Below are 12,479 nucleotides of genomic sequence, written 5' to 3' on the forward strand. Positions count from 1 at the left end.
CATATATATGTGTATCATTAAGGGACTGCGTGGTCCATATATATGTGTATCATTAAGGGACTGCGTGGTCTATATATATGTGTATCATTAAGGGACTGCGTGGTCCATATATATGTGTATCATTAAGGGACTGCGTGGTCCATATATATGTGTATTATTAAGGGACTGCGTGGTCCATATATATGTGTATCATTAAGGGACTGCGTGGTCCATATATATGTGTATCATTAAGGGACTGCGTGGTCCATATATATGTGTATTATTAAGGAGTCACGTGGTCCATACATATATTTAGATATTTAAGGAGCCGCGTGGTCCATATATTATGCATGGTATTCCAATTGCCAGGATCTATGCTCATGTTGTCAATCACTGGATTGTCTGGTCCAGACTCGATTATTTAGCGGAAATATTGCTGAGTGCGGCGTTAAACAACAAACAAACATATATTTATGTGTCACTAGTATTTAGGACAGGCGTGGCTGTTTTTAGGGGCTGCTTAGATCATATAGATCAATTCATAAATTGTAAAACATAGAAATGAAATACGAATTCGACACACCGACCGGTTTCTAAAATAGAAAGGTTGTGAGACACAACCATATATCATATACACTCCCTGGTGGGTTTGCATGCGTTCATTACCTGGAAGTTAATGAGAGCTACGTAACCCATGAAGGTGTCGGCAGACAGGATCAGATCGGCCTGGTGGGCTCAACCTTGGAGATACGGCTGATAGCGACGAGCACCTTATCAGAAAGTCTAGGGAACAGATGGTTCCAGTGATAGTCGGAACCGAAACAATTAACCCCTGCCGAGAACCACGTGTGGAGGTAAACACATGTCAGCATCACTTCCTTCCCAACCTGTCTGGGATGCCAGAGGTGCAGTGGATGCTGCCCCTGTGCAATTTGCAGAAAATGTTCCATCTAGAAGGATCTTTATTTTTGTTTTGTAACAGAACTGTCAGCAGGTTAATACTGCGTGGTCAGCAGACACTCCTCATTCACTGCTTGACACAAGGCAGTGCCATATATATTAACAAGCATATCTGGTGCCTAGTCAGTTCAAGAGGAACTGTTTGCACTACAAACATATTGTATTCCCTTGGACAATCTGGTCAAAACTGACCTGCTGTCTACTTGACCATGAAAGGTTCTGGCTGTAAACAGGTCAGAGGTATGCGATGATCGAGCGAAGGCATGGTTATAAGATTACGTGATTTTAACCTACTTTCTGCGATTTAAAGTAACATGCCAAGTAGAGGTTGACAAAGTTGAGGCATTCGTGACCACTCGTGACCACTCGTGACATTTCGGGATAAGGTCTTCTTGCAGTTACGGAAAGGGACGAGTGGTGACAGTGACCCTACAGAATCTCAGAAATGTTTCTGTTTTACGCCGCACGAGGCACTATTCCATTTGTGTGAGTGCAGCCGGTAAACAATCGAGTCTGGAGCAGAGAATCCAGTGACTGACATCATGAGCATTGCGTGGAGCTAATGGAGACTGAATGTTAGTCGAACTAATGCTTGATAATGATAAGTAACAGTCTCCATTCCTCATATCTCCTAGCACAATATGTCTGTCGCTAATGAGAGCAATTTGTATGGCTCAATACGAAGCTATAGTAGTGGAAGCATGCAAGGTATTTATCAAGATGTATGGAGTTAATACACACTGGAGAATCGAGGATGGAGCATCCATCACCAAACAATCTGAGCACAGACATATTATATAGCTGGAATATTGCAGAGTGCGGCGTTAAACAACAAACAAACATCATTTGTTATATCACAACCATGGTTTCCCAGCGTTCGTCATGCCGCCTACCTAGATAATATTTGAATATTTGCTGACAATGTTCAACGAGACATGGCTGCAGTGCCGTGTGTATCAGTATTATAATAGTCTAATATTATTCCCAGTCACAGACAGGCAGTCACTGACCGATACCATATCAGCATCAGATGGATTTCTGTTTGTCTTCGTGGATTAGCATGATTAGTATCACGTGACAATCAAAAGGTCATTTGTTGGTGTTCACGAGAACCCAGACGCTCACGTGCCTGTAGATAGATGACGTGAAACCGACATATCAAGTTGTTCCCATTGCATACTTGCCTATATATAAACATAAAATATATATCAATATTCTAGCTACTTAATGAATATATATATGACACAGTTTGTTTATGGACCTATAGTTCTAATGGTATACTGGACCACAAGAGTCAACGCCCAACCAAAGATGTGGCGTCCAACCAGTCAACACTCAGCCAACGAATATCGGATACAGTAAACACGAGTTTGACACCAGCGTTTACTTTGACCTGATGTCCGATGTGAGATTCAATGAGTAGTTCTAAATCCACTTACTTTTCGAAGTAGCCTGTTGATTATAAGTCGACGAACTTGAAACGGGGCAGGCGTGGAGCTAAATGGGTTAGCTCGTAATGGCAAGCGTAGGGGATTCCTTGCTCCAGCCCGGCTTCCTAATAATAAATCACCAGCTACGCCGACTCGCCCGAGTGAAGCGAATGTCCGAAGCGATATGAGGCACAGTTGGTGCGAGTCTGTTAAAGAAGGCGCGTGCCTTTGATGCCCTCTGAACTGTTTTTTCAAAGAGCTGACGTAGAAATAGTTTTTGAGCAGCTACCGGAATGACCCGAAAGCATATATCCTACCGTGAGTCAAGCGGCAAACATTATGACAGGCGGGCGTCTCACCACACGAAACCCGAGCCTGTTTTCTCCACTCTGCCCCAACTCCAGTGTTTCGGCGGGGAACACGGATATTGATTCCTGTGTCCAACGCTCTGACTGGGACTGCTGGGTTACATGAGATGGGTGTCCCAGTCACAACTGATGGGTGGATTACATGAACTAGGCACATATTTATGAGGTTAGAAGAGATGGGTTACCGATGTCAGACATGATACTCTGACATCGCACTTTTTTTGTACTCAGACAGTAAACGTTCCCCCAGGCAGTAGACGTTATTTTAAGTCTTTATCTGGCTTTTTTATTGCGAGAAAAAAAGTTAGACTTTCTGCTTCATGATAATGTAACAGGGAGGTAACTGTGTTTTCTACAAGATGGTTAGACTAACATTTAGTTCCAGAAATAAAGTTTCGCATTTAAAGATATATGATTGATTTGGAAAGTCTAGACTGCCACAACTTTAGGAAATTAAAGTTCACGGCTCAATTTGAATTTTTATTTTATTTTGTGGATAAATATTTGTGCGTGTGGATATATATTTACTCGATTCTCCAGGGTGTATTAACTCTCTCTCTCTCTCTCTATTTATATATATATATATCCATAAAAGAAATCAAAATTCAAATTGAGCCCTGAACTTTAATTTCCTAAAGTTGTGGCAGTCTAGACTTTCCAAATCATTCAGACTCTTTCAATATATTATCTAGGGTCTGGATTTATTTTCTGGGAGAGACTACAAGATCGTCGATATGACTTATCTCGGTTCCCAGATCCTTGATCCGAGCCCAATCATAGCAACGTGTTGTGTGATATGTGTTTATGTTTACTAATCAATGGGTTGTTTACGGCACGGGGGACTATTGTGACGGATTGTGATACCGATAAATAAATAAACATATCAGTTTTTGTTGCCATGAGTTACGTTAAATGATAGCCGAAGCACAGTTAAATGTATTTAACATTCTCACATATACTAACGGAAAAAAGTAAAGGTGCTTCATATCAAGTGGTGTAAATGTTATGTTATTGAAAATAGTTGGTCATTTGTGTGACCAATGTTTCATCATAACAAGTTCAATGACAAAAGCCATACCCCAAAATAGGGGTGGTGTAAATACTCAATTAGTTTTGTTGGTTGGTTTGTTGTTTTACGCCGCACTCAGCAATATTCAAGCTATATGATGGCGGTCTGTAAATAATCGAGTCCTGACCAGACAATCCAGTGATTAATATCATGAGCATCGATCCACGCAATTGGGATCGATGACATGCATCAACCAAGTCAGCGAGCCTGACCACCCGATCCCGTAAGTCGCCTTTTACGACATGCATAGTCGCCTTTTACGGCAAGCATGGGTTGCTGAAGACCTATTCTACCCCGGAGCTTCACGGGAAAATACTCAATTAATGGGGAGAGGTCTAGGAACAGGCGACCGTGGCAGTAGAGCAACGTTATGCTGCCTCACATAGTCCGTGCAACACGTGCAATATGTGGGCGGGTATTATCCTGCTGCAACAAAACGTAACGTCCCTGTATTCGCACAAAGGTTAGAACATGATCTCGACCGATGTCGCCCCGGTAGAGTAAGCCATTCAAATATACAATGGTGAGCTGTGTTCTCCCATGAGTTGTGATGCCACCCCATACCATTACACTTCCATTTCAAAACTGACGGCTCTTGCACGACCCCCAGGGCTGTCCAGATAAAACCTGGACGCGTATGTTGACAAGATGCTGTCCCAGTCTTGTCACCGGAACCTCAGATGCTGTCTACACCGAGCTAGGCGTGCCTAACGGAGACGTGGATGCAACATTGTGCTATTGATTGCCAATAATTGGCCCAACCCAGATTTGTCTAAGCTGTTAATGAGGCAGTTTGGTATTGATTCCGTAGATGCACCAACCGAATGTGGTTGTCTTGTTAACGTGACGTCACACGTGGACGACAGGCACATGGCAAGTCAAGAGTGTTGCCCTGCTGCAGATGACTCCAGAGAGATGATGTTGTGTTTCGATGGGTCTTAGACTTTGTCCAGACAGAATGCACCCTGCACCCTCAACCCAGCTTCTCCGTGACGTCACATGGAGTGAGTGAGTGATTATGGTTTTACGCCGTTTCCAGCAATATCACAGAATTATCACACATTGTATCTAGGTTGGGAATCGAGCCCGGGTCTTCGGCATGACGAGCGAACGCTTTATCCACAAGGCTACCCTACCGCCTCCACAGATATAAAATAAGTATCCGCAGGTGATATAGTAACCCTATCAAACTCAACAAACCATAAACAAAACCTGAAAGAGTAATTTGGAAGACAACGACAACATTCAATGCTAACAATGCAAAGATCTCTCCCTCATCCTCCGGAGGCACGAGTGTTAACTAACTACAAAAGTTCAGTATCATCCAGTGTCGACCCTTGCAAATCGACGCTGGTATTTCGTGGCTCGATCGTAGGACGACCAGTGCCTATTACGAGTTATGTTCCTCCCATGTCCCTCCGACTAACCAATGGAATTCAATATCTCATATCACTGGCATCTGCTTCAAACAAAATGGCGGCGCCCAGTCAATAATCAAGAGCTATACTGTAATAAGACGGGTCTTGTAATAGGACAATTTGAAATCACTTGAGCACCTTGATTATAAAGAAGAAAAGATCTGAAAAATATACCCAGTTGACGGTACGCATGCTTTGCAAATCCTGCAGTCGACCGAAATCTGCACTTGTTTACAAACCGGATGTCTCGTTTGATACGCGATTTTGATTGCACTATGCATCGACCCGTTAGTCCAGTCAAAATGTAACTCCGTAATTTCAGCCTAGTTTTTCAATGGGTGGAAACTGGACCTTTATAGTCAGTTAACTCACTTGCGTCAATGGTATGGATTGGTAGGAAACTGAAAAACGTGGGAAGACAAGTTTGCATAGTCATTGAATATACCCTCGAATGTACCATGTATTTCTCAGAGGAACCATTGTTTTGTTCTTTACCAGATAGATTGAGTGACATGGATCCCAACAACGGGAATGGTGCTGACAAACCTAGAAACATAATCAGGGCAAACCGGGATTCGAACCCACAATCATAGGTTTCTGGTGTGCCCAAGGAACGCAACTCTGCACAACGAATCGCGTAGCCTTAGACGACTGGGCCACCTGTGCCCCCTTTAAACTAAAGAAACGACTGTATGTCAAGCGCCAAACCAAACTCGGTCCGCCTTCGGTAGGTGTAGGTCACGTGTCTGTAGCCACAATAGGTTCTATTCCGAAGTTTGCTTCATCGCTTTCATGAATCAGATGTTAAAAACAATGCGATGGTTAGGTCTTAAGTAGCTATCTTCTGGTAATGTAAAATTACATAAATAAATATTTACAAAAATTAATCAGAATTTCTAAAAAAGTACATTATATAATCAGAAACAAAGTTGTTGTTTTAAAGTTGCAAATATAACAGTGTTAAATTAAAGTGATTACTCACCAGGTTTTTCTGCAGTTTGGCGGATTCGTTATTTTCTCGAAGAGGCAGCAATATTTATAGTCAGTAAAAGATAACGTTGGGACTGACTATATATACATTTCTATTTTTTCGCTTCACACAAAATCAGCATGTGAAATGAACATGTTTGAGAGGTGTGGTCATTGGACGTGTGTTGACCTCACCAGATGGATAAATCGAATGTGAGGCATCTAAAGGAACATTGCCCGCACATGTTCATATTATTACTTTTATTCTTTCAATTTTTGAGTGAATACAATATGACACTTGTAAGTGTTACACGTAATAATCTCTCTCACCTCTCCCCTTCTCTATCCCCCGCCCCCCCCATCTCTCTTTCTCGAGAGTCGCACACCGAAGACGTGGGACGTTGATCATAATATCCATCACTGGTTTCTTTGGCCCAGACTTGGTAATACACAGGCTTGAATGAAGCTGGAACATTTTGGCAGTGTCCAATAAATAAATAAACGAACATTTATCGAATAAAGGCAGCCTATCTTGACAAGATTAGTACCAGTGCGTCTTTCCACTCAGTATCCGCGTCATAGTCAACAGAGAACCTTAAGAGCTAGCGCTGAGAGGCTAACCAGGTTATCTCCCTTGTTTTCTCAGCCAGCTTTACTTGTCGGCAACAATCAACTCAGTACCAATGGGATTAGATGAAGTGTATTAGAATTACACTACACCTTCAACGGACATGAAATTACTTAAGAGCTGTAACACAATTCTCTCCCATAGCACCACACCGTATGTGAACGTCATGGGAAATCCTTTAAGTAAAGAGGATCATAAATGAATTTGGCACGCTAATTTGGGGAATGTGCTGATTAAGGAGATTAGTAATTGGTCTTTTGTGAGCTAAAATAGTTAGAAGCATTTGGGAACTAGCCATTGCTTGAAGACAATTGTGAGAAAATAAGCTCACGATTAATTTACTTCCCAGAAAAGTTCATGGTAAAGTAGGTTCCACTGCCACCATTGTATATTTAGGTTGTTTTGTTTGTTTGTTTGTTTAACGCCGCACTCAGCAATATTACAGTGTGTAAATAATCGAGTCTGGACCAGGTAATCCATTGATTGATATCATCAGTATCGATCCACGCAATTGGGATGACATACATCAACCAAGTCAGGGAGCCTGACCACACGATCCCGTTAGTCGCCACTTACGATAAGCGTAGTCGCCTTTAACGACAAGCATGGGTTGCTGAAGACCTATTCTATCCCGGATCTTCAAGGATCGTACATTTAGGTTCGATGTTCATGATATTAATCACTGGATTGTCTCGTCCAGACTCAACCGCCGTCACTCATCTGGAATATATCTTCAGCATGGGTTGCTGAAGACCTATTCTACCCTCTGATCTTCACGGGCCCCGAGGCTCCATACCAATAAATCAATGACAACTTAAACATAAATACCGGGCCACACAATTGATGGTATCAATAGCCCTTATAGGGTGACTAAACCGTGTCTTCATCCAAAATAACCTTGTATGAACGGTCACATTCTGATTGGTCGAACACCTGGAATAAAGTTGATCTGATTGGTCGAACACCTAGAATAAAGTTGATCTGATCGGTCGAATTCTAATGCGGTAGTAGCATTTGCTTTTCTTCCAAGTTCCAGATATACTTACCATGTATAGAGTATTTTTATTAAGAAATAACGAGTGGGAGTTGTTTATATTACAATACGTATAATTATAAATGATTAATATAATAAATTGTTTTATTGTACTTTAACAACTCCCATGCGTCATTTGTTTCTAATATGAGATATCAACATTACGTAAGCCTCTGATGTGGAGAAAAAGTACACGCATTAAAAATATTTACCATTTTTTAAAACAACGATGACTCCTTGAATAGAATCCGACCGCGGCAATATCGGACAAGTCCATTTTAAGAACAGAGGGGTAAAATTTGGCATTTCCGTACATTCACCTACATGTACATGTACCTATTCTCCCAATACCGATTGTCATATTTCTCCCACTTTTGGAAGCGATCGTTCGGCCATTGCGTTTTGTGGAAGCGGATCTACTGATTTGTGACCTGTGCACTTGTAATTTTATTAAATATCTTCTCATAACTCCAATCCATCAAAGATTGAGCAGTCAGACAGAAAAAAACAACAAAATATTTTAATTTTATTTTCTTATATCGGCTTTGGGCTCATTCATACCCATAAACTGAAACATAAGAAAGTGTCCCCAGTTGAGTGGGTAGCAGACACGTGGCTTTGATACACACATCCTTGAAAAGCAAATAAAGTTTTGTGAGTTGACTTTTTTCACTGTCTTAGCAACAAATACATATTAACAAGTAGTGATACATATATTACTCAAAAAAAAGTTAAGACACCCGATTCTTTTATATTACTATAGTTAACATGTCATTACTAACTATAGTTACATGAAAGAATCGGGTGTCCTTAAAGTTCTTTTCAGTAGTATAGAAGTGCATTTTACAATGTAGTCATCCTCGGTCATCAAGGGTATTCTAGTTTGACAACTACCCTGGATCCATAAACCAACAATAGCTTCATTAGAAAGTGAGGTCACCTCCTCAACCACTTTATATATGGCACAGAATTTCTTGCGCTCGTGAGTGTAATAAGATTTGATTGCTATTTTTAGCGTTGATTTGATTGGATGGCTATTTTTAGCGTTGAGCCATTTGAAACAGGGTCCAAACAAAGCTACTATAGGACACGGATCTAAGTAAAAGAAAAATACCCTGGACAGACGAGGGTGTATTTTATTCAGCAACATTTAAGTTGGTGAACATGGAGTATCAATGAAGCAAAATAGTAATGAAATATTGCAAGGGACTAATTCTTAAAACATTGATTTATTTTTAAAATGGATAATTCAAAATATGGACAGACTTATTTTTGAAACTTGATTTCCGAATCCAATTACAACAAATAATTGAAATGTGAAAAAATGAAATGACAATTCATCATTATTCTGCCGTTCAGAAATCAGTAAAATGTAAAAAAATAACTTTATTGGTGCTATCAATATAAATAAATTATTTAAAATACTATTATTAAAGCCTGTAGGAAATGTCTCTTAAAAACTTAAAAACACAAGAATTGTGAAAAATCGGGACAGTAAATAAAACAATACATATTACAAATTGGATTTTGTTTTAAATTATATCTTTTTTCAAACTACCAACCTAAACAAAAATACATTCAATAAATTGTAAATACTTTACAATAACGTCTGTGTAACATAACAAAAATGCAATGCAACTGATGTTTGTGGTAACACGGCCGGTAACAGCTGACAGGGTAACGGAGACAGACTTAAAACAATAGAAAAAATACAGAGAAAACAAATATATTCTGGGACAGGAGGCCACATGATGCTATTGGGTCACAACGGATGACAGGTCAGGGTGTCAGTATATACATATCTGTCATACATACAGCATACACTCTGTACATCCAGCAATAAGTTACTAAGTGTTCCCGTTTACGTATTGGTGAGGTGAGGTGAGGTGAGGTGAGGTGAGGTGAGGTTTATCGTCGCGTCCAAGATTATTGCACTTACAAAGCTGCTTGTACTAGTCCGGACTGATGCCGATTTATAGTGCTACTCCACTGAGATACCATGCCGAAGTTTAACATGAACACCACACTCAGAGACAATATACTGCCTCTGAGCCGACCAGTCCTTGTTTTAGCCCCTTAATGCCCAGCACCAGACAAGGTAACAAAAAGGACCATCTTTTAACGTCTTTTGATATGACGCTGCCGGGGATCGAACCCCGACCTTCCTCTCTCCGGGCGCTCTGCCACTGGACCACGGGGCGACCTTTTACATATGGAATCCAAGCTTGACAGTGGCGGAGCAAGGATTTTGAAAAAAGAGGCTCTGTACGTGAAGATCTACAGGATTTATCTCGGATTCAAAACAATGTCTTGTGCCCTTGGCAGGCACATAGGAAAAAAACATTGAAAAAAAAAGAACTGGAATTTTTTTTTAATTAATTTTTTTTTCAAAGTTATCATTATTGTAAATTTTAATATTGTCTTTTATTTAATGCAGTAACGTAAATGTAGCAATGAAACACTTCATCGATTGTGGTCTCAGTGAAATACAAGTCATCTCAACACTGTCATGACCTTAGTTATTACTAGTTTTTAAACTCTTTCCTTAAATTGTGATGTTTTTCAAACTTGGGGCTGAATATCAGCCTCTGAGCAGGTCTAGTTAATCCCTCGGACAAAGACAAAAGGTTGACACTTAAGGTGGCTGACAAATGGGGGATGGTTGCTCCCCCGTCAACGGATGTGTTTCAGATGAAGTTAGCGAGGACAGGATGGTGTATTTCACCAGTTATGTAGGAAGGGAAGACAAACACAGATTGTTTTCATCTGTAGGTAGTTGAGTACATAAAACGACGTGAGGCACGGTGAAATAAAACATTTTTTAATGGCCTATCCTCAAATAAAAAAAAGAAGTTACTCATGAACATTTAAAATGAGCCATAATCTCCTTCCCTACAACATACGGGTTGTACCAGACTCAAGACACACAGAGTTACGTCCCTTTGTGAGCATTTGAACATGACGTAAAAACCTTGAGCTGCCCAACCTCAGCAGAATCCAAAGGCCATTTGTCAAAGCAGACTTCCACACTTTTCCACAGATGGACCCTATGATTTTTCTTTGAAACTACAGTTTGGGCTTATAGTTTGTATTAGTGGGTTTACAAACATTTTTGCCTAAAATTCAATGTAGGCGTGAAATGTTGTTAAAAACATTTTGAACTCTGAGATTGATATAACAGTACTGCTATCACAGACTTGTGTAAAGGTTATATAGTTCCATGCTGCTACTGATGAATGAAAAACAAACTAGTTCAAACATGGCATTATACTGATAAAATAATTGATTGTTTATTTTTGTTTGAAAATATATTTTTATAGGTATTCACCATTTCGTATGAACAACATGATACAATCTAATCACCTAATTGTAAAAGTCAGATCAATTGTCAAAAAGTATTTATCCCTTCAAATTTCAGGGTTTCTTTGTTGGTTTGTCTAGTAAACCAACTGAAAACTATATGACCTTAGCAGGATCCTGATGCCTGAGTATGTTGAAGCCTACAGCATGCAGGCAATGAAAGATAGTCATATAGTCACGGAGGGGACATGGAGAGGGTCATGATGAACATGTACAAGGACATGGGAGGGTCATGATGAACATGTACAAGGACATAGAGAGGGTCATGATAAACATGTCCAAGGACATGGAGAGGGTCATGATAAACATGTCCAAGGACATGGAGAGGGTCATGATAAACATGTAGAAGGACATGGGGAGGGTCATGATGAACATGTACAAGGACATGGGAGGGTCATGATAAACATGAACAAGGACATGGGGAGGGTCATGATGAACATGTACAAGGACATGGGAGGGTCATGATGAACATGTACAAGGACATGGGAGGGTCATGATAAACATGTACAAGGACATGGGAGGGTCATGATGAACATGTACAAGGACATGGGGAGGGTCATGATAAACATGTACAAGGACACGGAGAGGGTCATGATAAACATGTAGAAGGACATGGGGAGGGTCATGATAAACATGTACATGATAAGCATGTACAAGGACATGGGGAGGGACATGATAAACATGTACAAGGACACGGAGAGGGTCATGATAAATATGTAGAAGGACATGGGGAGGGTCATGATAAACATGTAGAAGGACATGGGGAGGGTCATGATAAACATGTCCAAGGACATGGGGAGGGTCATGATAAACATGTCCAAGGACATGGGGAGGGTCATGATAAACATGTCCAAGGACATGGGGAGGGTCATGATAAACATGAACAAGGACATGGGGAGGGTCATGATAAACATGTCCAAGGACATGGGGAGGGTCATGATAAACATTTACAAGGCCATGGGGAGGGTCATCCACAAATATGACAAGTATTAGGGAAGGGTTATTTTTAGTATGTTTGTGCATCAGACACCTCTAACCCACCTCCCCTGTACTAAATGACCGGTCCCTTTGTTGAGACTGAAGCCCACTCTTCAGGACGGCGGGCCTGCATCTGGACACAAACTCGGTAAAAGAACAAGTGTGGACACAGATGATTTTGTGTTTTCTACGTTTACAGTTTGGGATCCATATAAAAAATTGTTCAGTATGCACCAAGATGCTTCCCCCCCCCCCACTCTCTCTGGAGCGGTGTATGTACAGGGTAG

The 12,479-nt window shown here is 40.7% G+C and overlaps 1 protein-coding gene across 1 annotated transcript in view; it reads right to left on the minus strand.

Annotated features, from left to right (window-relative positions):
- The window catches only part of LOC139452453 (diamine oxidase [copper-containing]-like), a 43,609-nt gene extending 40,883 nt beyond the window's left edge, over window positions 1–2,726 (minus strand). The window contains exon 1 of the mRNA XM_071233938.1: window positions 2,379–2,726. The gene's annotated coding sequence lies outside the window, so the exon portion shown is untranslated. The remainder of the gene's footprint in view (window positions 1–2,378) is intronic.
- Window positions 2,727–12,479: the final 9,753 nt, after the last annotated feature.

This window comes from Haliotis cracherodii, unplaced genomic scaffold (genome assembly GCF_022045235.1).
Source record: "Haliotis cracherodii isolate W230 unplaced genomic scaffold, xgHalCrac1.p SCAF_9, whole genome shotgun sequence".
Classification (NCBI taxonomy): Eukaryota; Metazoa; Mollusca; class Gastropoda; order Lepetellida; family Haliotidae; genus Haliotis; species Haliotis cracherodii.